The sequence below is a fragment of the Cydia amplana genome, chromosome 20 (genome assembly GCF_948474715.1).
Source record: "Cydia amplana chromosome 20, ilCydAmpl1.1, whole genome shotgun sequence".
Classification (NCBI taxonomy): domain Eukaryota; kingdom Metazoa; phylum Arthropoda; class Insecta; order Lepidoptera; family Tortricidae; genus Cydia; species Cydia amplana.
Genome location: NC_086088.1, coordinates 5,394,677 through 5,420,368, shown reverse-complemented (window position 1 = coordinate 5,420,368; position 25,692 = coordinate 5,394,677). Strand labels below are relative to the sequence as shown.

The 25,692-nt window shown below is 36.6% G+C and overlaps 1 long non-coding RNA gene and 1 other non-coding gene across 2 annotated transcripts in view; both read left to right on the top strand.

The window, feature by feature from the left end:
* The window catches only part of LOC134657591 (uncharacterized), a 100,356-nt gene extending 77,782 nt beyond the window's left edge, over window positions 1-22,574 (top strand). Inside the window, exons 2-3 of the long non-coding RNA XR_010097622.1 lie at window positions 18,536-18,789; window positions 22,375-22,574. This is a non-coding gene — a long non-coding RNA (uncharacterized LOC134657591). The remainder of the gene's footprint in view (window positions 1-18,535; window positions 18,790-22,374) is intronic.
* Window positions 10,440-10,516, top strand: Trnat-ggu (transfer RNA threonine (anticodon GGU)). Its single transcript has one exon. It is a non-coding gene; the product is annotated as a tRNA-Thr (tRNA).
* Window positions 22,575-25,692: the final 3,118 nt, after the last annotated feature.

Below are 25,692 nucleotides of genomic sequence, written 5' to 3'. Positions count from 1 at the left end.
ATCGAACTTGAAATACAATTCCAAGGAAACTTCAATTAGCTGAAACGTTATTAGAGGTGAGAGAAATTACACCTGTGTTAGCACACAGTGTGCGCAGAGAACAGTACGTACCTACCCACAATTATCATTTATACATGATCATATATTGTAGGGTTTTTGGTATTTAGCATACCTATTTAATTCGTTTTTAAAGTTACGGGTAGTTTGAAATAAGACCTAGCATACCTACTTAATAAGTTTTTAAAGTTAAGGGTAGTTTGAAATTGAAGACTTATTGGTTGGGTATAAAAAGAAAGACACTTGGCGGACAGCTCTTTTTTTTGGTTGTTGAGTCCTGCTAGCGAACGGTTGTCATAAGACGAGATTATTGTGAATTGGAATAAGACAAGAAAATAAATGATAAATATCTTCAAGGTGTTATTATTTTTACACTTCAGAAGTGTGCAGAACGTAAGTACACGCCTACTGCTATTACTTATTGATTTAGTGAGATAACTGATAACATGACCCTTATTCTGAGCTTGGAGATAATTAACTATACGAAATTCTAATGGATTACGTAAGAAATATGGTACTGGTAACATTTTTATTTAATTTAAATGAGTACCTGCATCATTTATTAATAATATTATGATGATTATGATTATAGGCTATCTAATTGCATATCAGTTAAACTTAGGTTAGTTTGACCCATAAATGTAATTAAATGGACATAATATCAATGTGTAATCATAAGAATATATGCGTCAGTTTGTCGAGAATTCAAAGTATTTAACCACCATGCCACCGACAGCTAGGCATAATAATGTTCAGTTAACAAAATCAAGTACACGTGTTCTTCTTAATAAGTAGATACGTGACTGTAGTTATTAACTTCTTTGCTACTTACTTACCCACACACATGTGGGAATTAGGCAGAATATATCAACACGTGGGTCTTGATATGTGTTGGTTGGAGTATTCAAGGGTGCCTTAATTTTCATTATTTCTTCACTACGGCGCATAGTTTCAGAGATAAATTGATATTTATGATTTATAACCAGGTCTCGCAATTTAATTGAAGATTTTGAGTTTTGATTTTGATCCTTAATGTTAAAATTTGTGGAATATAAGTAGATGGCTTACTATGCAAACGGGGCATTGAATTTTCAGTCATTTTTTTTGCTACGACGCATAGATTAAACATTATTTTGTCATATAATTCCTTTATAGTTTATAAGGTATTATGATATAGTATATAGGTATATGTAACACCGGATACTTTTACGTTTCATGCCGAGTTGTTGGAGAATATGGCTGACGATGACTCATGATGATCAACGGCGCTTGCGAACACCAGAAGCCTCGGTCTTCGCGAAAGGGAATGTAGCTGGAATAACAGCGGCAGTGAAAAAGGAATCCAGACCGAAGCAGAGTCCTGTTGTGAAAGTCAGGAGTAACCCCGCTTCGACAGCCTTAGCGAGAGGCACGCGCCACTGGACATCAGGTCATGTACACCTACTTTTACTATTATATTATGAATGAATTGATATGGTAATGTGTGTTAGATACCGTGAATTGCTTGACTTCATCTCGTTCATCGACATCTAGCACATATAACATAAGTATAAGATGAATATATTGCCAGAGGATAAGTTGAGAAAAATAAATTTGATGAACCGATAGAAACTATTACTGGTGTACCAATTATGAGAAATTTTTGCCTAAATATGTCAATGCGATATAATAACGCGTATATATCTTATCTTACGAAATAATAGATACGATCTATGAGTGGTTCTCAGCCGGTCAGGCCTTTGACCAACTTTTGTGATTTCTATTTGAACTGCAAGGAAGCTCCACATTTATAATGCCATCTGTTTATAAACAAAATTGGACAATAATTAGCTCATTAACGGCACATTTTCTGTGAATTGATTGATTTGTTGCTTTGTTTATTTATTGGTCGAGTATCGAGTAGGTATCGAGTATCGAGTATCGAGTATCGAGTATCGAGTATCGAGTATCGAGTATCGAGTATCGAGTATCGAGTATCGAGTATCGAGTATCGAGTATCGAGTATCGAGTATCGAGTATCGAGTATCGAGTATCGAGTATCGAGTATCGAGTATCGAGTATCGAGTATCGAGTATCGAGTATCGAGTATCGAGTATCGAGTATCGAGTATCGAGTATCGAGTATCGAGTATCGAGTATCGAGTATCGAGTATCGAGTATCGAGTATCGAGTATCGAGTATCGAGTATCGAGTATCGAGTATCGAGTATCGAGTATCGAGTATCGAGTATCGAGTATCGAGTATCGAGTATCGAGTATCGAGTATCGAGTATCGAGTATCGAGTATCGAGTATCGAGTATCTAGTATCTAGTATCGAGTATCGAGTATCTAGTATCTAGTATCGAGTATCTAGTATCGAGTATCTAGTATCGAGTATCTAGTATCGAGTATCTAGTATCGAGTATCTAGTATCGAGTATCTAGTATCGAGTATCTAGTATCGAGTATCTAGTATCGAGTATCTAGTATCGAGTATCTAGTATCGAGTATCTAGTATCGAGTATCTAGTATCGAGTATCTAGTATCGAGTATCTAGTATTGATAGTCATTTGGTTTCTTGAATTATAGTCATTTGGTTTATTGAATTATAGTCATTTGGTTTATTGAATTATAGTCATTTGGTTTATTGAATTATAGTCATTTGGTTGATTGAATTATAGAGTCATTTGGTTTATTGAATTATAGAGTCATTTGGTTTATTGAATTATAGAGTCATTTGGTTTATAGAATTATAGAGTCATTTGGTTTATTGAATTATAGAGTCATTTGGTTTATTGAATTATAGAGTCATTTGGTTTATTGAATTATAGAGTCATTTGGTTTATTGAATTATAGAGTCATTTGGTTTATTGAATTATAGAGTCATTTGGTTTATTGAATTATAGAGTCATTTGGTTTATAGAATTATAGAGTCATTTGGTTTATTGAATTATAGAGTCATTTGGTTTATTGAATTATAGAGTCATTTGGTTTATTGAATTATAGAGACATTTGGTTTATTGAATTATAGAGTCATTTGGTTTATTGAATTATAGAGTCATTTGGTTTATTGAATTATAGAGTCATTTGGTTTATTGAATTATAGAGTCATTTGGTTTATTGAATTATATAGTCATTTGGTTTATTGAATTATAGAGTCATTTGGTTTATTGAATTATAGTCATTGGGCTTGAATTATAGTTATTGGGCTTGAATTATAGTCATTGGTTGATTGAATTATAGAGTCATTGGTTGATTGAATTGTAGAGTCATTGGTTGATTGAATTGTAGAATCATTGGTTGATTGAATTATAGAGTCATTTGGTTTATTGAATTATAGAGTCATTTGGTTTATTGAATTATAGAGTCATTTGGTTTATTGAATTATAGAGTCATTTGGTTTATAGAATTATAGAGTCATTTGGTTTATTGAATTATAGAGTCATTTGGTTTATTGAATTATAGAGTCATTTGGTTTATTGAATTATAGAGTCATTTGGTTTATTGAATTATAGAGTCATTTGGTTTATTGAATTATAGAGTCATTTGGTTTATTGAATTATAGAGTCATTTGGTTTATTGAATTATAGAGTCATTTGGTTTATTGAATTATATAGTCATTTGGTTTATTGAATTATAGAGTCATTGGGCTTGAATTATAGTCATTGGGCTTGAATTATAGTTATTGGGCTTGAATTATAGTCATTGGTTGATTGAATTATAGAGTCATTGGTTGATTGAATTGTAGAGTCATTGGTTGATTGAATTGTAGAATCATTGGTTGATTGAATTGTAGAATCGTTGGTTGATTGAATTGTAGAATCGTTGGTTGATTGAATTGTAGAATCATTGGTTGATTGAATTGTAGAATCGTTGGTCGATTGAATTGTAGAATCGTTGGTCGATTGAATTGTAGAATCGTTGGTTGATTGAATTGTAGAATCGTTGGTTGATTGAATTGTAGAAGAATCGTTGGTTGATTGAATTGTAGAATCGTTGGTTGATTGAATTGTAGAATCGTTGGTTGATTGAATTGTAGAATCGTTGGTTGATTGAATTGTAGAATCGTTGGTTGATTGAATTGTAGAATCATTGAATTATTGAATTGTAGAATCGTTGAATTATTGAATTGTAGAATCGTTGAATTATTGAATTGTAGAATCGTTGAATTATTGAATTGTAGAATCGTTGAATTATTGAATTGTAGAATCGTTGAATTATTGAATTGTAGAATCGTTGAATTAATGAATTGTAGAATCGTTGAATTAATGAATTGTAGAATCGTTGAATTATTGAATTGTAGAATCGTTGAATTATTGAATTATTGAATTATTGAATCATATTTTTAATTCATAGGTTACTGCAGTTAATGTTGCAGCATTACATTGAAATTATTTTAATATGATGATTTTAATATAAGCGATAATGAAGAGTGCATGGTTGAACCTGTAGAACTCACCACAATTAAACCGAGATCGAGGAGGATTGATGGCCTCTTATTGGTTATATTATTATGTTTAAATTAAGACTTGATAAAAATAGATGTACAATAATAAACATTATCTCATTACTAGATAAGCTGATATATTAAATAATGCATGAACTATAAAAAACTCGTCAAATAATAGTAGATTACCATTGAGGCAGTTTTTAAAAGAGATAATTTAATAATAAGAGATATTAATTTCAACTGGGAGGTTATTAAAGACACGTATTGCGGTAAAGAATTCACTTTTATACTTTAACTTATTGCCGAACTTGAAATTTGATAATTATATTTATACTAGTGCGCAAATCGTAATTAAAAGATTTATTCTTAATATTTTATGTTTACAAAAAGGCGAAGCTCCAGTATGTAGATCTCAATTAACGCAAGTATTTCCTTGAAGAAATCTCTGAGTGGATATTGGTGATACATATTGCGTGGGCAGTTTTCTTACAACCTAAACATAATTACAACGTCGTCGTAATCACCCCAGTAGTTAAATGATACCATATTTCAGTTACAAAATATGCGATTCCATGGTATACATTTTTGATTGTATTCTAGAACAAGTCTGAAGGTACGGATAGGTAAAACATCAGGTTTTTGCAGTTCTATCGTTTATGTCTGCCATGTAACATTTGAAACGTATAATTTATTTAATTCAACGTGTAGAGAAAATATTACTGGTCCTTTTTCTGCGGAAACACGCCTATTTAGGTGCTATGTTTATTCCCGAACTGCGGGATTTGGTATGCTATAAAGACGTTTAGTGAATTAATATACTGTTCAAGTCTTTCATAAAACAATATGCATATTAATCCCAACGCGTCTTGCAATTGATGGACTAAGTACTTTGTCAGCTTGGATAAATCCTAACAAGCTAGAATATACGACCTTCTCTGAAAACATTGGGAGGGGAGCTATTAGGTATAGGTTTTTAGTACCAGATGATTAATGCATTGATAATGGGAACATAATAGGTCAAGTTGTACACAATAATTATAGTCAGGGTTAAAGTTACTGAAAGGTTCTCGGGAAATATTCCTGTTTCAAGAGTGAGGTTTATAATTGAAGATTTCTTGACATGATAATGGAAAATGATGTTGAAGCCACGAGAATTTGATTTGATTCGTGTGCTGACACAGCTAAGTACTACCATTTTAGAAAAGATTTGAACTGGTTCATATTATATATGGCAGGAAGATTGATAGTGCTTCAGTCACGAGAATTGAATTGGTTCGTGTACTCTGTTGTTTCAGTCACGAGAATTGAATTGGTTCGTGTACTATCTACCTGCAGATAGAGATGATCATTACTCATGAAAATCGAATAATAAATGGCACTTAATGATCTGTTACCCTGAATTACTAGTCAAGGTGTACACTGTTGTGATTATTAACCCAATGTTGGATATTTTTAGCAAGTTGAGCGCCGCACCTCTACCGGCGTCCCCCGCCTCGCGCCGCCTGAGTCCGATGCGAGCCGTCTCCAGCAGGATGTCTCCGGCAGAAGAGTAACAATTTTAACCCTTCGTATGCTTTAGTCAAAATTTACCGCTGAATTAATAACCTTGAAACTGTAAATTCTAGTCCAAATTGTGTGGCAGGCATACGAAATGTTATTTAGATGATGTTTTTGAGATTTTGACTTGCTGATGCCTGATTGAAACTGTTTCGTATCCTATGCGATTAGTGTATCCACTGTTACGTAGTATACGTAGTCTGTCGGCCAAGTGTAGGGTTTCCACCTGGCACGTGTATGAGGACATACACGGAGTCAGGATGGACGAGTGTAGGGTTTTTGGTATTTAGCATACCTATTTAATTCGTTTTTAAAGTTACGGGTAGTTTGAAATAAGACCTAGCATACCTACTTAATAAGTTTTTAAAGTTAAGGGTAGTTTGAAATTGAAGACTTATTGGTTGGGTATAAAAAGAAAGACACTTGGCGGACAGCTCTTTTTTTTGGTTGTTGAGTCCTGCTAGCGAACGGTTGTCATAAGACGAGATTATTGTGAATTGGAATAAGACAAGAAAATAAATGATAAATATCTTCAAGGTGTTATTATTTTTACAATATATAGGTACCTAATCTAGATTTTTTTATTAGGTGTGTGATTTTTAGAAAACAAAAACATATATTCTTAAATTGATGAATGGACAATTCATAATAGTTACCTACCTACCTATGTTATTTAACAGGCTTTCCAAGAGAGACTGCATATTAAAATGATAGGTACCGACCCTGAATTACAGATTCGAGCAGTTTGAATGTACGCATTGGGTAACTCATTTTATATCCTTGATAAAATGAGTGACGGAACGAACGTCATAATCGTGGCAGTAATGCTGCGGTGAACGTCCCTCATTTTATCAAGGATATTGACGGATACAGCGGCGGCAACAACAACGCCACAGCAGTATTTACATCCAAACGTACGATTTTATTTGCATGTACCTATGAGACACTGATTGTGACCACACCGCGAGGCGAAGCGCGCCAAGAAAATACTTACACACACACATTTTTTATTTTATTTACAAATTTAAATCAGACAACAAGGCCCATATTACAAATACCTTACAGACTAACATACATATGCATTTTATACACTTAAAAAACTAAACACTATTTAGGCGACAAAACGGCGTGCCTCCGTTGAATCGTCTGGACTTTTTTTTATCTACTTATTTAAAAGAAGCCTTTATCAAAAAGACATGTCGGCTCCGTTGGGCCTCTATAACAAATAATTTCAACAAGTGTTACTAAACAAAAACATCAAAAAAACTGTACACAAATATCGCACTTTTTGACAGTGGTTCCGCCAATATAGATTGGAAAACCCCAATATCTGTTACTGTATAATCCCTACCTTGAAATAGTTGCGCCCTCTTCTCTCGAGTCCGGACACATTCCATTAGGAAGTGATGTACATCCTCGACAGAGTCGCATATATCGCAGTTGGGCGACTCTGCTTTCCTCATCAGATGAGCAAACATATTTAATGGAATGTAACCGGATCGAAGCCTGTGAACACGTAGAATTTTCGCCCGGTCTAAGTCAGCCACTTCCCACCAGGGTATCCGAGGAGGCTCACATTGAATAGTCTTATACCAGATTCCTTTCTCTTGCGATCTTTCATCAAAGAACTCCTTCCAGCGACCATACATTTTTCCTTTCTGGATTTGACAATGAATGACTACTGCGAAATACTTTTACTATGGCATCTTAACTGAGATCAATTTGTGAATTAGAAGGAGTCTGACTGAAGTGTGGTCGCGGATGTAATGGCTCGTATTATCTCGAACAGAACACCCGCTAAATTCAACTTTAGTACGCAATCGAGTTAACTTTGTAAAAGGCTTTGCGGAGGTAATTTTAGATACATGAGAAACGTGAGAGGTTTTGTGTAAGTTCAACTGGCTGTGAAATAATTTATGATTCGGGGCTTGGTTAAATGCGACTCCAGTAGGTGGAATTAATACATTAAATAATACCTACATTCGGTAGAGACACACTGGAAGAAAACGTACTAATTAAAAATTAAAAAACACGACTGCAGTTTAAAAGCGAACTGAAAAGCTAGAAATAATTTTTAGTTATGTTAGGTACTCAACTTAATGAATGTAAAATAGAATATAAGTGTTCAGTCAGGGTAATAAACAGCAATCGGAAAAGTTTAGGCTCATTTAGGATCGTGACTGTACCTGCATATTTTATTTCGATTGCAGTCGGGGACCTGTGAATGAGAAAATTTCAATATATCAAGGTCCCCGACTGCAATCGAAATAAAATATGCAGGTACAGTCACGATCCTAAATGAGCCTAAACTTTTCCGATTGCTGTTTATTACCCTGACTGAACACTTATATTCTATTTTACATTCATTAAGTTGAGTACCTAACATAACTAAAAATTATTTCTAGCTTTTCAGTTCGCTTTTAAACTGCAGTCGTGTTTTTTAATTTTTAATTAATTTATTTTATTTTATACATTTTAGTGACCATACAAACCAGCCAAATTTTTTATGATTTAAGACAATTTAATTTCTTCAAGGAGATTTCATCACGTTGATCTTTGATATGTTAGCATAAAACGTGCTTAAAAACCTAACTAGGTCTGACACAAAAACCAGACGTATTGTAAAGTGCTATATGGCTTAATATCTCTGCAACTACATAATTATTTCCTATTAGTTGGCTTTCGGCCTTCGCAATTAAGATACTTGGGGAAGCTGCAGAAAGCGTGCACCTTTCTTACGCTCCGGGCCTTCGGCCCTACGCGAAGTTCGGCCTTCGGCCTTCGCAATTAAGAGACTTGGGGAAGCTGCAGAATACGTGCACCTTTCTTACGCTCCGGGCCTTCGGCCCTACGCGAAGCTCGGCCTTCGGCCTTCGCAATTAAGAAATTTGGGGAAGCTGCAGAAAGCGTGCACCCTTCTTACGCTCCGGGCCTTCGGCCCTACGCGAAGCTCGGCCTTCGACCTTCGCAATTAAGATACATTGGGGAAGCTGCAGAAAGCGTGCAGCTTTCCTACGCTCCGGGCCTTCGGCCCTACGCGAAGTTCGGCCTTCGGCTTTCGTAATTAAGAAACTTGAGGAAGCTGCAGAGAGCGTGCACCTTTCTTACGCTCCGAGCCTTCGGCCCTACGCGAAGCTCGGCCTTCGACCTTCGCAAATAAAAGACTTGGGGAAGCTGCAGAATGCGTGGTGCTTTCTTACGCTTCGGGCCTTCCGCCCTACGCGAAGCTCGGCCTTCGGCCTTCGCAATTAAGATACTTGGGGAAGCTAAAGAAAGCATGCACCTTTCTTACGCTCCAGGCCTTCGGCCCTACGCGAAGCTCGGCCTTCGGCCTTCGCAATTAAGATACTTGGGGAAGCTGCAGAAAGCGTGCACCTTTCTTACGCTCCGGGCCTTCGGCCCTACGCAAAGCTCGGCCTTCGGCCTTCGCAATTAGGATACCTGGGGAAGTTACAGGAAGCACGCACCTGCCTTACGCTTCGGACCGTCGGCCCTATGCGGAGTTCGGCCTTCGGCCTTCGTAATTAAAATACTCAGGGAAGTTGCAGGAAGAGCCCATCTGTCTTAAGTTTTACTTACGTACGTACTATGTACGGACACAGACTACAGAATGAGAGATGAATATCATTATCTCATTCTAACAAATAGCTTTGTCCCTACTTACGTAAGTAAAACTTACAAGTGTATCTCGGGGCTTTATATAAAAAATACGTATAAAAATATACGGTTATAATGACACTTTCACACTTTGTTCCGTCAAAGTCGGTGCAGAGTTGTATCTGAAGACGGACTCTACAATCTCAGACTCTCTACAAAGAACTTATTTATACTTTTCTATTCCCTTAGCGCAATTTAGAACATATTGGCTTGGTTTCAAAACAAGTAAAATATGATTAATATAATACCTATGTATATTTTTTTTTTATGATCAGCGGTCAAACCACTTCCTTTTAATATCCCAACAATAGGATAATATTTGGTTTTATGAGATTAGCTTTTCTTAATAAATTTTGTAAATTCTTACTTTCTTAAAATTGGACTTAAACCCTCATTTTGTATATATATTATTGATCGTCTTTCAAAGCGCTTCATTTTGATGCCCTACTCGATGGGTTTGCATGATATTTTTTTCTTAAGGTTGCGTAATATGGCGTATTAAGTCCGCCATATTGATTTTGTAATGACGTCACATAGCCTATGTCACCCGGAATGACGTAAAGATTCTAATGATATATCATACATCTAAATCGGTTAAGGCATTCTGAAGTTATCGTGGAATAAAGAAACTCACATACATATATACATACAAACATGAACGCTGAAAACAATACACTCTTTTTTTTGGGCAGTCGTGTAAAAAGGAAGTATCAAATGGAAAGATTCGCACGCTTCTGGTAAGTTTCGGTAGCTCAGTTGGTTAAGAGCGGTTGGACCGGTGTTCCAAAAGATCGCAAGTTCGAATCTTGCCCGAAGCGTTGGTAAGGGTATTTAGGTAAATTAATTTAAAGAAAAATATGGACTCTCAATTAACTGAAATAAATTAATTTTATTTTTATTTATTTATTTTAGGTAGTAGTGTTCATAAAAAAATTTGTTCCTGAGTGAAATATCAAAAATTCCTACTCCAAATTTTCCCTGATCCAAATAGTGACCCTGTCTACGAAGCTGGAGGTCGGCTAGGGCAATCCGATGGGTAGGGTGACGTGTTATCTTCATATAATTTTGCGAGATTTGGCGTTTTTGGTTTAAAAACTATATGGAGGTGGCATCTGTCACCCTACTCATCGAGATTGAAAAGTACTATAAAACCTCAGTTGAATGACAAGCCCCAATCATTTGGCAGTATCCACAGAAAAGACGCTCGTTAGTTTCTTCGAACGTTTTAGACCCAACAGTGGAACGTGACTACTTTCAGCCTTTTCTTTAAGGATTAAAATCCACTTTATGAGACTGTGTCGCACAAAGTAAACATTATCTACGTAAAGTGTGAAAGTACTTCATGAACAAAGGATATCGCTTTATCACTTTTATCAGTGTGCTTTACTCTAAACCAGCCTCGTGTTGTCGCGTATTAACAAATCCTCCTTTGGTTCAAAGTAAATGAAAACAAGTAGCCTGGCGTATAAGATTTTTTATTACTTGTAGGGCGTATTATTGTATGTAGGTATAGGATTCTTAGGTACCTACCTATTTACACGTTTGCACTAATCATGATACAGTAGGACGATCACATGATACAGAAGGACATTAAACAGGGTGGTAGCTTAGGCTTAGGTATTTATACTTTAGGTAATTACACAACAGACAGCCTCATTTAAACAGGTATTATTCTGCGGGGCATCATCATTCATCAAGCAGTGGGGCCATTTTTTGTTCAACGATATGCAGTTACTATATTTCAGTAGGTACTCTGGTTATAATGAAGGCGCATTTTTAAACCAGTTTATATCTATAGAAATCATGATAAAAAGATAAAATCCATGAACGCATATAAAACGATAGCGTGACGAGCGTTCGCGTTTGCGTTATGTCTATTTTTGTATGGGATTTGGAACAGCGTTCCAAGCGGGACGTTTTGGAAACTCAAAATACAAAATGACACTTAACACAAACGCGTACGTTACGTCACGCTATAGAATGAGATTTACACTAGGGGTACAGAGGGAGTAACAGCCGTATTCGAACAATAATATACGTCAAATATTAGATATTGAAACGATACGGATCGGATATGTCAGTGTTAAACAAATGTCAAAAGTCACTTCAAACAATAAAGTCACTTTTGACACATGTTTGACACTTACATATCCGATCTTTTTCATGTAAATTAGCTACGACATGCGTCCCTGAATTTCATTTAAAACACAAACACACACACACCGACACACACGCGCGCGCGTTTTATCTAAATTTTGTAATTTAATTGTTTTGAGTGCAATAATCTTTCAATTAAATAATTAATTAAATTAATTATTAAATAATTATTTAATTAAATTTTAATTATAATATAAATGGTATGTTAAAACTTTACTTTAGCTTAAGTTCATACTTAAGGTGACGGTAGAGGTGGGTAAATTTTCAGATTCTGTCAATTTACCCCATTTCACACACAAGCGCACTTCACGCACACTACCTCACTTTACTGGGATAGGTCACTGACCCATCAAGTTTTTTTTAAGATAGCGTTTTGAGTTTAGTGGCCTCCTTTTAGGAAAAGCGTTCCATTGAAAGAAGAAAGAGAAACAATACATTTAATCTTGCTTTCCTTGTCTGTTCATGTCACACGTGACGTATTTAAATTCTAATAATTCATTTGGTTGTTGACAATTTTCTACATTATGGCTTTGTCGAGATACGCGTTTTCTAAAGTTAAACCGAATAAAACCAGATGTCATTAAGTCAGATGTAAAATTTTATTTACTACTCTATACGACTTTTCATAAGGCTCAAAATCAATTAAATGAGAATTTAAATAAATAAAGTTCCGGCAGGGTGCAAAATTTAATTAAGGCGGACAAAATAAAATTTGAAAATATATGGAAACAGTGTTGGCTAATGTACCCCTAATATCTTTACCGATTTACTTTTATGTGGTATATTCGCCTTTTGTTTCACTATTAAATTAATACAATTAAAATAAAAAATATTATACCGGTATTCCACCGGTATTATTTCAGTGCTGAAGCGGTTATCTTCGATCGTAGCCTTGATAATGTAGGTGTTGATAGTTACTTACGGCGGTAGGAGCGGCAATGAACCCCGTGCAGAGTAGAACGTGAGGTGCGTTGGGATAAGTGCATATATCTACTTATAATTCTTTGGCTGGTTGGTAACCCTCTATATTTTATTTTTTGTTTTACTGTTATTAGGTTAAGGGAGTTTTAGGGAGTGAAAAAAAAATGATTTTCGTTTTATGCGCTCGCGTGATTGCCGATGGATTATAATTAGACAAAAGAACTTGTTTTCCACGCATCGAATGTAGATCCCTATGACACTTCCTCCAAGTCTTCTCCAATAATGTTTATACCGTATTTTAATTACCTACCTTAAATGTTACATTTCTAAATATTTTTTTGTGCTATACATACTTCAAAAAAATCGCTGGAGGCCTAGCGGTAAGAGCGTGCGAATTGCAATTCCGGCTCGTACCAATGAGTTTTTCGGAACTTATGTACGAAATATCATTTGATATTTACCAGTCGCTTTTCGGTGAAGGAAAACATCGTGAAAAAACCGGACTAATCCCAATAAGAGCCTAGTTTACCCCCTATGGGTTGGAAGGTCAGATGGCAGTCGCTTTCATAAAAATTAGTGCCCACGCCAATTTATGGGATTAATTGCCAAGCGGACCCCAGGCTCCCTTGAGCCGTGTCAAAATGCCGGGACAACGCGAGGAAGATGATGATGATGTGACACATACTTCCAAAAAAATCTACAAATATTTTACGTGACAACTGCTTATAAGTAAATATTATGTAGGTACACTTATAAAGTATAAAGTAGAAAATATCTTATAGGTACATAATATAAAAACCGATCATGTACGAGTAGGATTCACTATGGGTTCCACAGTTACACATTTTTATTGCATATTTTTTGTTTAAGACCAACTCACCTATTATAGGACATAGGTCTTCCATTAATCTTTTGGCGTTGAACTATTTTTTGTATATGTATTTATGTAATACAATTCTGAGTTAGGTTATGGTACATTTTTGCTCACCTACTTATAATTATGTATTATAGTCTGTCAAGCCGGATATGTCAGTAGCAATGTAAAGCAAACTAAAGTATGGTATCCCTAGGAAACTAACAAAAAGCAGCAATGTACATCGGACATCGATGAAATGTAAACAAAACAGTTCCACAGATAAGATATAAATGACACGCGATTTTCGAATAATTCAAACGTAGTGTTGCTAACCCGCGATTTTTCAAATCTGCCGCCTTTTTCTACTGACAAGATTTGCTTGAACGAGTATATATCTGATATGTCACATGATACCAAAAATCGCCGCAAAGTTAAAAGTTCATTTATTTACGTTACTCATCTTCGGATCACCGACTTACTACTTCCTTACTTGACATATGTGTACTAAATTTCAATTGAACTAGTCCAGTAGTTACGGTGAAAATTGGCTTTAACAAAATGGCAGACACACGAGTGATCTTATAAGGGAGATTATTTTCCTTGAGTGAATGGTATGCATTTACCCCAATGCACCTCACGTTCCACGCGGCGCGGCGTAATCTGGCCCCTATTTCACCACGGTGACAGGTACGACAAAAACATCACTGTTATTGACGCCATAGGCATCCATGGACTACAGTTACCGCTAACACTGATTTAAACTTTCACGATTTTTACACATTATTAAATTGTACAACGGAACCGCAAAACGTTCAAGCGGATAAACAAGACCAAGTGCGGGTAGTTCGAAAAACTCGCGCGGTTAGAAGATGCTGATGTCAACTTAAGCCAGTCTTCTCCGAGACCACGGGGACAACGCCGTCCTCGAAACGTCGGAGGTAAATCTTAAAACTTAGATACGCGATTAAGTCCCGTTGTACAATTTAATAATACAGTTACCGCTTACCATCGGGCGGGCCGTATTCGTGTTTGCCACCGTCATTGTACCTATTATTAAAAAAAAACTTTATTATATCGGATAAAACAGACATTTCTCTCGCGAAAAAATCTTGTGACAATTGTCACAAGATTTTTCAAAGAATTTTCGGTAAGTCTTGACAGGAAATGAGTTCTGTGTCGCAATTTCGATACAGTTGCCGTGTTTCTTGTGACAATTGTCATTAGCTTCGCAAAATAAGAATTTTTTAGTGGCAATATAATGGAGTTTATTTATTTATTAAAATGTTGGTGGCAAACAAGCACATCGCCCGTCCGATGGTAAGCGGTTACCGTAGCCTATGGAGGCCTGTGACGTCAGCAACAGTGATGTCGACAACTGTCGCACCTGTCACCGTGGTCGTGGTGAAATAGGGGCCAGTAAGTACCTAATAATCGCAGTGGTCTTAAGTGTCACAGACCCTACTGGCGCTTAAGTCCTTTATGACAATTTCTGCCTATTTTATATTGTTCAAAAAAAAAAAGAAACCGAATAATTATATCGGACTACCAAATTTTCACGAGAATCAGTTGAGAAATGTGATATGCAAAGGAGAAGAATTCGGACATACGAAAGCATTTTTGCCCAAGTTGAAACGGAGACCTTCGCCAACGCTCGGTCAATGATGGTTTAGGTACAGCTAGCTGCAGAGAAAAGGTACCACCCCTGCATACAATTATCTATCTGGTCGTACCTTTTCTCTGCAGCTGACTGTACACCTATAAAAATGGTTGTCCCTGCTGTAATTTTATACCGGTACCGTACTTTGTATTTCAACCGGTATAGTTTTACCTTCAAAACGAACCGGTATTGATAAATAATAACGGTACCATACCGCTTATACCGTAAAGAAAGCATGATGCAGTCTCTGCTTTGCACAATTATTGTGTGGACAAAATTCTTATAATCATCGAAACATACATACCTACGCACATAATGTCATTGAAATAAAACATTGTTATTTTATAGTAAATTTATATAATACTCGATATATACACATAACAATAACCAGACCGCAGCGGTATTAGCCTGTAAGCTTCATCTCTTGTCTCCAAATCCGCAAAAACTAGTTAGTACTAAATGCTGGTCTTGCTGTTATTTTATTCTTGAAGATTATGGCTTGTTTCTTGATTATTGAGAACAGCACGTAATCGCACACATATAGACGGAACGAACGGCAACAAAGTAGGTGTAGACACTAAGACTTTCAGGTATTAAACGAATTACGCTTCGTATTAATAGGTAAGTAATATTTAAATGAATATATAATATTCTCTAACGTAAATACAAGATTACAATTGACATCAAATGTCATTGACGTACAGAAGTCATATACTTTTTTTTAATGACGCAAAATTGATACCAGCATAATGAAAATCAATCCCAATCAGTAAAACGAGTCTTTAAACTTTTTTCATTTTAAGCGGGTTTTGAAGGAACAAGTTACTTAAATTCAATTGTAATCGTATTGTTTTAGGATAGTTTACTGCTGTTTTCGATCGTTACGACCTGTAAATAACAACAAATCAAATTTTAAATAAATTTATTTACCCTATTTTTTGAAATACAATTTATCTACTGGTATACATTTTCGTATGCGTATATGATGAAATGTCTAAATAATGTCAAAAACGAGCTACGACGAAGTACACGTCTGCTTCGATCCAAGGCCAGCGGCCATCTGACTCGAAGAAGAATTTTGAGTGATGTCGTCAATGTATGGAAATTGTACGAAAGTTTACATTTGGGATTGAATTTCTGTGTTGTATTTGTGAGTAAAAATATAAGTAGATAATAATTTGCTAGTTTAGTTATCTAGCTTTCAAAATCACACAACAACTCAATTACTGTTAAAGGCAAAACTGTAATGCGTGTTGCTCAAACGGAACTCCATATTTTGATTTTTGGATACTTTTAGTGTCGATTTGTAGAGAATTACAGCAAATAAAAAATATTATGCCGTGAAGAGCCGGTACACGGCTTCTTCGTGAACAAATTTACGTATAATTTAATGCAGTTATTAAACATTTCTTGAACAAATTGATTGCACAAAGTGAGCTCTAAATCGAAAACGTCATATACCGTCCCCTTAATATCTTCACCTAAATATTTTCTTATGATATGTTCGGTTAATACTATATTTTTTATAAAACCTTAATAGCTAGTAGCGGAGTCTTCTGTCACAAGTATTTACAATACTTTACTAGGAGATTCCATGCATAACTAATTGTGAATTGTGAAATGTTGTAATCCAAAATAAACAATTTTCATTTTCATTTTCATGATAGGTGCTATACTCTTTTCACTCTGCCCACCCAACGTCTTGTCGCATATTAATAAATCCTCGTTCCTGCAGAGATGAATGCTCCCAACCCCGCAATTTGTTGCTCCTGGCTCGATCAATCAGGATCCACGTTGTCACGGAAATATGAAAACACACCTGCTCGTTTTTCACGGCGTTAGACTTGTCAGCGGTGTTGAGGCGGGTGTGACGAAAGACTAGTCGAGTCGCCATGAGATATATCGGTGCGGCCAAGGTGCTCAAAATATCTGAACATGGCGTGGCGTTAGGCGTGTCGGCGGTGTCGACGCTTGAGCGGGTGTGACGAAAGACGCCCAGTCGCTATCGGATATATCGGAGCGGCCTAGGTGCTCAAAAGTATCTGAAAATGGCGTTAGGCGTATCAGCGGCGTCGAGGTGGGTGTGACGAAATACGCCCAGTCGCTATCGGATATATCAGGGCGACCTAGGTGCTCAAAAATATCTGAACATGCGTTTTAGTATCTTAATGATACAGGATTTGCACAGTTCGTAAATATGAAAACATACCTGCTCGTTTTTCACGGCGTTAGGCGAATAAGAGTACAGTCAGCAGCAGAAGTTGCTAAGCGGGCGAGGTATTCAAAATTACCTTGACACGCTCTTATTTCTACAATAAAGTCACGTCAAGATCATTTTGAATACGTCGCCCGCTTAGCAACTATTGCTGCTGACAGTGCTGACTGTACCTATCTACGTTTGTATGAAAAGGCGATTTCGGGCGGGTCTTCCACTTTTATCATGGAAATAAAGACATCGTTTAGATACCTACATCAACATTGCTACATCAAGTTGACGAAGTCATTAGTAATGGTTGGTAATTACTAGAAAAACAAATCCCCACTTAAGCCAAACTTATAACTTCGGAACTATATGTAATTTCCGTCCCTCGGCCAAGAGGTGCTATTCTGATCGCAAGCGAGTCACATGCTCACTTGCTCAGCAGCTCATAAGCAATTATAGTGCTGTCACCGAATAGTGCTAAGTCATGGTTATGTTTTATTTTATCTTTATTTTATTTTCTTTATTGGGGAAAAGAACAGACTGTATCTGTTTTTTTCTCCAATAATATTTACAGGCAAAATTACAAAATGGTAAATATAGCCTACATCCTAAGACAATTCCTACTAGGAGGTGTGACAATAGTTTTAGGATAGCATTGTGATCGGAACTAAATACACAGACTTATACTATACTTACACTAAAATTTCACAATGCGACTTTTGACACTTCCAAAGCGACATTGAGCACATGCATAGGTTTATCGTAAATATAAATTACAGCTAGTAGACACTATAAGAGATACAATAGAAACAAGTTAACCCGCTTAACCGATTGAAAAAACACAATGTTATTCATGCCTCATTATTTATCATTACCACTTCATAGTCGTATAATAACCACATTAAATAGTTTAGTTTTATTGTTTAATTTGTATTTTTATGTCACAATAAATAATTAATGACGAATAGTAAATAAGTATTTTATTAGAAATAAAAAGCGGCCAAGTGCGAGTCGGACTCGCCCATGAAGGGTTCCGTATTTAGGCGATTTATGACGTATTAAAAAAAACCTACTTGCTAGATCTCGTTCAAACCAATTTTCGGTGGAAGTTTACATGGTAATGTACATCATATATTTTTTTTAGTTTTATCATTCTCTTATTTTAGAAGTTAGGGGGGGGGGGGACACACATTTTACCACTTTGGAAGTGTCTCTCGCGCAAACTATTCATTTTAGAAAAAAATGATATTAGAAACCTCAATATCATTTTTGAAGACCTATCCATAGATACCCACACGTATGGGTTTGATGAAAAAAAAAATTTTGAGTTTCAGTTCGAAGTATGGGGAACCCCAAAAATTTATTGTTTTTTTTTTTCTATTTTTGTGTGAAAATCTTAATGCGGTTCACAGAATACATCTACTTACCAAGTTTCAACAGTATAGTTCTTATAGTTTCGGAGAAAAGTGGCTGTGACATACGGACGGACAGACAGACGGACAGACAGACGGACAGACAGACGGACAGACAGACGGACAGACAGACGGACAGACAGACAGACATGACGAATCTATAAGGGTTCCGTTTTTTGCCATTTGGCTACGGAACCCTAAAAAACCGGCCAAGTGCGAGTCGGACTCGCGCACGGAGGGTTCCGCACCATCAACAAAAAATAGAGCAAAACAAGCAAAAAAAAAACAATCAAAAAAACGGTCACCCATCCAAGTACTGACCCCGCCCGACGTTGCTTAACTTCGGTCAAAAATCACGTTTGTTGTATGGGAGCCCCACTTAAATCTTTATTTTATTCTGTTTTTAGTACTTATTTGTTGTTATAGCGGCAACAGAAATACATCATATGTGAAAATTTCAACTGTCTAGCTATCACGGTTCGTGAGATACAGCCTGGTAACAGACGGACGGACGGACGGACGGACGGACAGCGGAGTCTTAGTAATAGGGTCCCGTTTTTACCCTTTGGGTACGGAACCCTAAAAACAGGCCTATAAGCCTATAACCAACATCAACAATTATGAGTGTGAACACTGTGAACCTATAAAATGTAAATCTTCTCAATTAAATCTTTGGATACGTGCGAGTCCGCCTGTTTCGAATATCGACATTAAGGGCACTCGTATTATTTTTATCCTTCCATTCCCTTGAGTGCGTTAAGCAATACGAACACACACAGGTTTTAATGGCTCTGAAAACGACGTTATAACTTTACTAGTTAGTTCCACATAATTGCTTCATAAAATACGCGGTAATTCGATGGAAACTGGTCAATTGGGATAATTGCGGTTATGGGAAACATGCGAGTTTAGAATCGAAATGAAACTTTATATAATGTTTAACAGTCAGGTAAGGTACGAGTGGTGCTCGACGCGGTCCCAGTACATGTCATCTTGAAACTTAAGTCATTGTCAATAGAGGTGACAGCAGCGTGTCATCTATTGGGCATTAGCATGTCGAGCACTAGTACGTTTACCTTATAACTTACAAGTACCTATGACAAAATATCCATGTGGACAAAATTGTTTTTATTTTATTTTTATTTGTGTACTGTTGAAGAAGCGTTATCGCAATGTTTAACCAAAGAAACTATGACATTATAAGTCTTCTGCTCTTTTTAGGGTTCCGTATCTCAAAAGGAAAAAACGGAACCCTTATAGGATCACTCGTGCGTCTATCTGTCTGTCTGTCCGACCATTCCCCCCTCCCCCTTTATCTCCGAAACTACTGGGTCTAAAAGATCACATAATATGTAGTTGTTTACCTATAGATGACAGGAAAACCTATTAGAAATGTGCAGTCAAGCGTGAGTCGGACTTAACGCGATTCCGACTCGCACTTGGCCGGTTTTTTTAAAGATCTCCTGGCAACTATAAAAAATAAAGTAGAATACCCTTTCCAACAAACTCCGTGGAACCCTGAAAAGTTGCTCGAAGAAGGAAAGTCAGACATGGATAAAAAGTTAAATTGAAAAATTGATGCAATCCCCGAGTTACGACAAACTAAGTTACTCGGCTCATTATTTTAATATAACAGTTTGGCAAGCCGGGGCTAATTTGGCTTCTATTGTGTTTGGGTCTTGTAGATTCAAATGCTCAATTGTCTCAACAGACAAGCATGAGTCCGATTCAGAAAAAAATGCGGAGTTTTTTTGGGTTTCTGGGCCCTTGTTTTATAAAGTATGAAGATATAAAAGGTATCACTTATCAAAAGGGTTCTTGTTATTGGTCAAGCATTATACACGGTTCATGAGTTACAGCCTGGTAACAGACAGACGGACAGACGGAAAGACTGGCAGACAGACGGACGGACAGACGGACGGACAGACGGGCAGACAGACAGTGAAGTCTTAGTAATAGGTTCCCAGATTCGGGTAAGGAACCCTACAAATGCAAAGAACACAGATAGAAGAAATGAGAATAATAAATCTAGGTCCACAAATAGAGTGCATTAAGTATTCACGAATAAAGGTCTGTGTTAAGATTGCGTGTTAAAGGGCACTCGGTTCTGTTCAAGTGAAAGGTTTACCCATTAGTTGTGAGCCCATTCGTTAACAAAACAAAATGAGAGTGAAAAATGGCGTTTGAGACTTCCAGAGGAGTCGGTATTGAGAAAGATTTAGCTAAGAACCATATTGTAACAAATAAGTAAATAATAAAAAAAAAACATTAAAGGATGACTCAAAGCGCTGGTGGCCTAGCGGTAAGAGCGTGCGACTTACAATCCGGAGGTCGCGCGTTCGAACCCCGGCTCGTACCAATTAGTTTTTCGGTACTTATGTACGAAATATCATTTGATATTTTTTACCAGTCGTTTTCGGTGAAGGAAAACATCGTCAGGAAACCGGACTAATCCCAATACGGACCTAGTTTACCCTCTGGATTGGAAGGTCAGATGGCAGTCGCTTTCGTAAAAACTAGTGCCCACGCCAATTACTGGGATTAGTTGCCAAGCGGACCCCAGGCTCCCAAAATGCCGGGACAACGCGAGGTAGATGATGATATTAAAGGATGACTCGCCCTAGACCGGGCCGTGCCTGGGCTGAGGCATCCGACATGACGTTTTCTATGACGGCTGATCGGTGATCACGTGGTGCTTTCCATAGAAAACGAAGCGCCGAAAGTTCTGGCCCGGCCGCGGCCCGGTCTAGCGTGAGTCATCCTTTACTTTTAAACTTAGTAGATAATTTAAACCGGATTTTTTTAGTGGCTAAACAACAACTTACTTAACTAAAATAAATAACTGTTGTAGTTCCGTAAATAGCTCTACTTTGTATAGTCCCCCGGGCCTAGCGGTAGTGACCCTTCCTATTAATCAGGAGGTCCCGGGTTTGAATCCTGATAAGGGCATTTATTTGTATGTTTATTCTAAATATTTGTTCTTGAGTTACGGATGTTAAAAAAATGCCATAATCATAACGCTAAAATTGAATAATGAGGCACGAGGAATTCTATAGAGATTAACAGTCGTATACAATCAATGGTCGTATATTTACTTAACTCTGGCTAGGGATACATTTTCGGTTGATCCAATTTAGAGATTACCTTGATAAAAAAGATAGTAAAAGGATAAAAAGCGGCCAAGTGCGAGTCGGACTCGCCCATGAAGGGTTCCGTATTTAGGGGATTTATGACGTATTAAAAAAAACTACTTACTAGATCTCGTTCAAACCAATTTGCGGTGGAAGTTTGCATGGTAATGTACGTCATATATTATTTTAATTTTATCATTCTCTTATTTTAGAAGTTACAGGGGGGGGGGACACATTTTACCACTTTGGAAGTGTCTCTCGCGCAAACTATTCAGTTTAGAAAAAAATATATTAGAAACCTCAACATAATTTTTGAAGACCTATCCATAGATACCACAGACGTATGGGTTTGACGAAAAAAATTTTTTTGAGTTTCAGTTCTAAGTATGGGGAACCCCCAAAATTTATTGTTTTTTTTTTCTATTTTTGTGTGAAAATCTTAATGCGGTTCACAGAATACATCTACTTACCAAGTTTCAACAGTATAGTTCTTATAGTTTCGGAAAAAAGTGGCTGTGACATACGGACGGACAGACAGACAGACAGACAGACGGACAGACAGACAGACAGACATGACGAATCCATAAGGGTTCCGTTTTTTGCCATTTGGCTACGGAACCTTAAAAACAGAACTAGTGTTAGTGTGGGTAATTACATAAATGGCGTCGTTCGCCTCGGAGAGCCGTGTTAGGTTTTTGTCAACCTAACCTTGTTAGCTGATTAGGAGCCGTTTCTTTTACTATACAGACGGAGATCTAGCTCCGAAAAAGTTTTAGGTTTTAGGTACAATTTAGACTAGAGTGAACTTTGTATGAAAAAAAAGTAGGTATAATAAATTTTATCTTCAGGGGGCCTTTATCCATCCGTCCAAAGACCTTCCAACTTCCAAAACTTTTAGGCAAAATCGTAAGTAAACACACTTAAATATTTCCTCTAAACCATTTACATTATGTTACCTACAGACCTTAAATAATTGATGGGCCAGCTAGCTAATTTGGTTACAAACTGTACTTAAATTGTGTATATAAGTATTTATTTATCTATATAGTATACAGCTTTGCTTAGCTTGGGACCAGAGGTTGATCGTCCCCAAATATAATTATAATATAAATAAATAATATTGAAAAGAATCACTCACGTTTTTTTTTAGTCTAAGATGTTACGTTTCAAATATACTAATTACTTACCTATGTCTGTGCCTCACGGAAGTTTTGTTAAAATTATCTCTCAACAGAAAACATTTAAAGGACCTTGCCCTTAGTATTTCTATATATTTCATCTCACTTTGAAACTATGTCCAGAATAAAACTCGTAACAACGGAGGCCGATTCCATTTTAACAACTTGAAAAGGTTTTGATCTTATGTTGATACAACCTTGAGCCGTATCATCAGACATCGCACGCACACCATTAGGTGTGAGCAAGATGCCTTATGAGATGACTCCTGATTGCATTTTGTGAGGAGGAATTAGCGTTATCAGCTCGTGCTGATTGGTGCAGCAGTCCATACTGACTCCAGGCATTTTCGTCGCGTCGCTACAAGTACCTACAAGAACATGCGGCCCACACCAATTTTGGTATCTAGCCATAGTAGTTGCCGCGCACCGCTGCGGAACGGACGCCTGTGCTCACGCTTGCGCCACCTAGCGGTCATATCTGTCGTAATAGACGCGTTTTATTGGATAGTGAATCTTCTGTACCTAGTACTATTATTTATTCTGTGCTTCAGGTCGTATCATAATAAAATGAACCACGAGACCAATTCAAACTTACATTTGAGACATCAAAATGATGTCAGTCGGGCGTGCAATGCGCTTATACTTGGCCGTACCTATAGTTGAAATTTTCTGAGAAGATGATTTCGGCTCAAACCCTAATCTGTTAATCAAATAAGCATAAAGCATAAAGGCAATTTTGATCGTTCTAAATATATAAGTATTATAATTATGGTTCAAATTTATGTTTTGTTTTCGCCGAATATTTTTATCTAAACGTGAATTTGGGCGGCCGATTGTCCTACATTACCCAAACGTGTTATCTCCTCTCTCTCTGTTATTCAAGTATAGGCGCGAGCGAGATGCACGGGCGACTGACATCATTTAAATATCATGTTGGTATCAAATTATCAAAACAGAATCGGCATCCTGAACTCCGCGAGCATATTCAGATGTTTTCAAAACTGAAATCCCTGTGGTTATTGTTTGAAAACATTTAATGACGTTACATTTCAAGTTGCGGTTGCCGTTGCAAATTGATAATGCATAAAGTTTGTGGTTAGACGGTGGGATGTAATGCATTATGCATCTAGTTAGTTAAAATAAAGCTACGTTTTCGAGTATTTGTTTAGTAGCCAGTGTTTGTTTATTTGTAACAATTAAGTACTAAATCTTTCTAGTGGAAAGGTTTTTTACTTCTAAGTATAGGTTACAAAATGTAGGTAAATGTAGGCAGGTACTAAACATATTATAAGTACATGTTGAATTTACTTTTGAACAAGCTTTTATTAGGTCGACCTGTATGTAACTAACTATGTAATGGAATCTAAGGTAACTAATTTAACCATCTTCCAAGGATCGTAGCGTCATGAAAATTGGCAGCTGTATGTAGTTCTGATGACAATACAATAATATGGTACTGTCGAACTGATCTGATGATGGAGACAGGAGGTGGCCATAGGAACTCTGTGATGAAACAACGCAACCTAATTGTGTTAGGGGTTTTTAGAATTGTCTCGATGAGTATTAGTTGTCTGTCGTAAGAAAAGTACAGTACGCGATAAAAGCTTCTACCAAAAATTATTTTTTTGCCAAAAACTTATTAGTAAATAAAGAGGTGGTTTTACAGTTTATCACGGTTAATCCTACGATGACTTTCGGCCTGATTCATATTGATGTTTAAATCAGGCCGATTGTATTTATTCTTCTCGAGTTGCATTCAGCGTGTATTTTTCCTTATCTTAGTTATTTTAGTTTACTGGGCATTTCCCGCAAATCGACAACCATTCTATTTTGCGTGAAAAACGAAGTAGCGCTATTCTAACCTTTTCTTATCTTATTAGTTTCTTTCTTATTCAATCAATGTCAAAAGAATATATTTGTAAATTTTCGAACAAATTTATTATACCGAATTTAAACTTAAATTCGCCTTATGTTCAATATTTACTGTACCTGTATTTTTATGAATATTTTACTTACCTAAAGTGTCATTCTATGGAACTTGCTAACTGTGTAAACAAACCGCCATATTCAAATTGTCGCTGAATGCCAATTTACTAGTGACTTTTGTTTACATAGTTAGCAAGTTCCATTGAATGACACTTTACATTGAATTATGTACCAGTTTGCTTGTAAATATTGTGTTACTTTAATCCCCTGTGTCTCGGATAGTTTCTCAAACAAGATGCAAAGGGCGTAGCGACAAGACATAATACGGTATAGACTGAGGTAAAACGACGGTAATTTTACATTATCAAGTCTGATCGAGAATAGCATTGAGGAACTAGACACCAACGCGGCAAGTTATTGAACATTTTAAAATATAAATAATGTAATGTATAACCTATCAACTTAATAAAGTGCCTAATAAGACACAAGATTAATATACCTTTCACTGAACAGGCGTTGAAAGCACCGTGCCCAGCGTTTTAACAGGCGATGA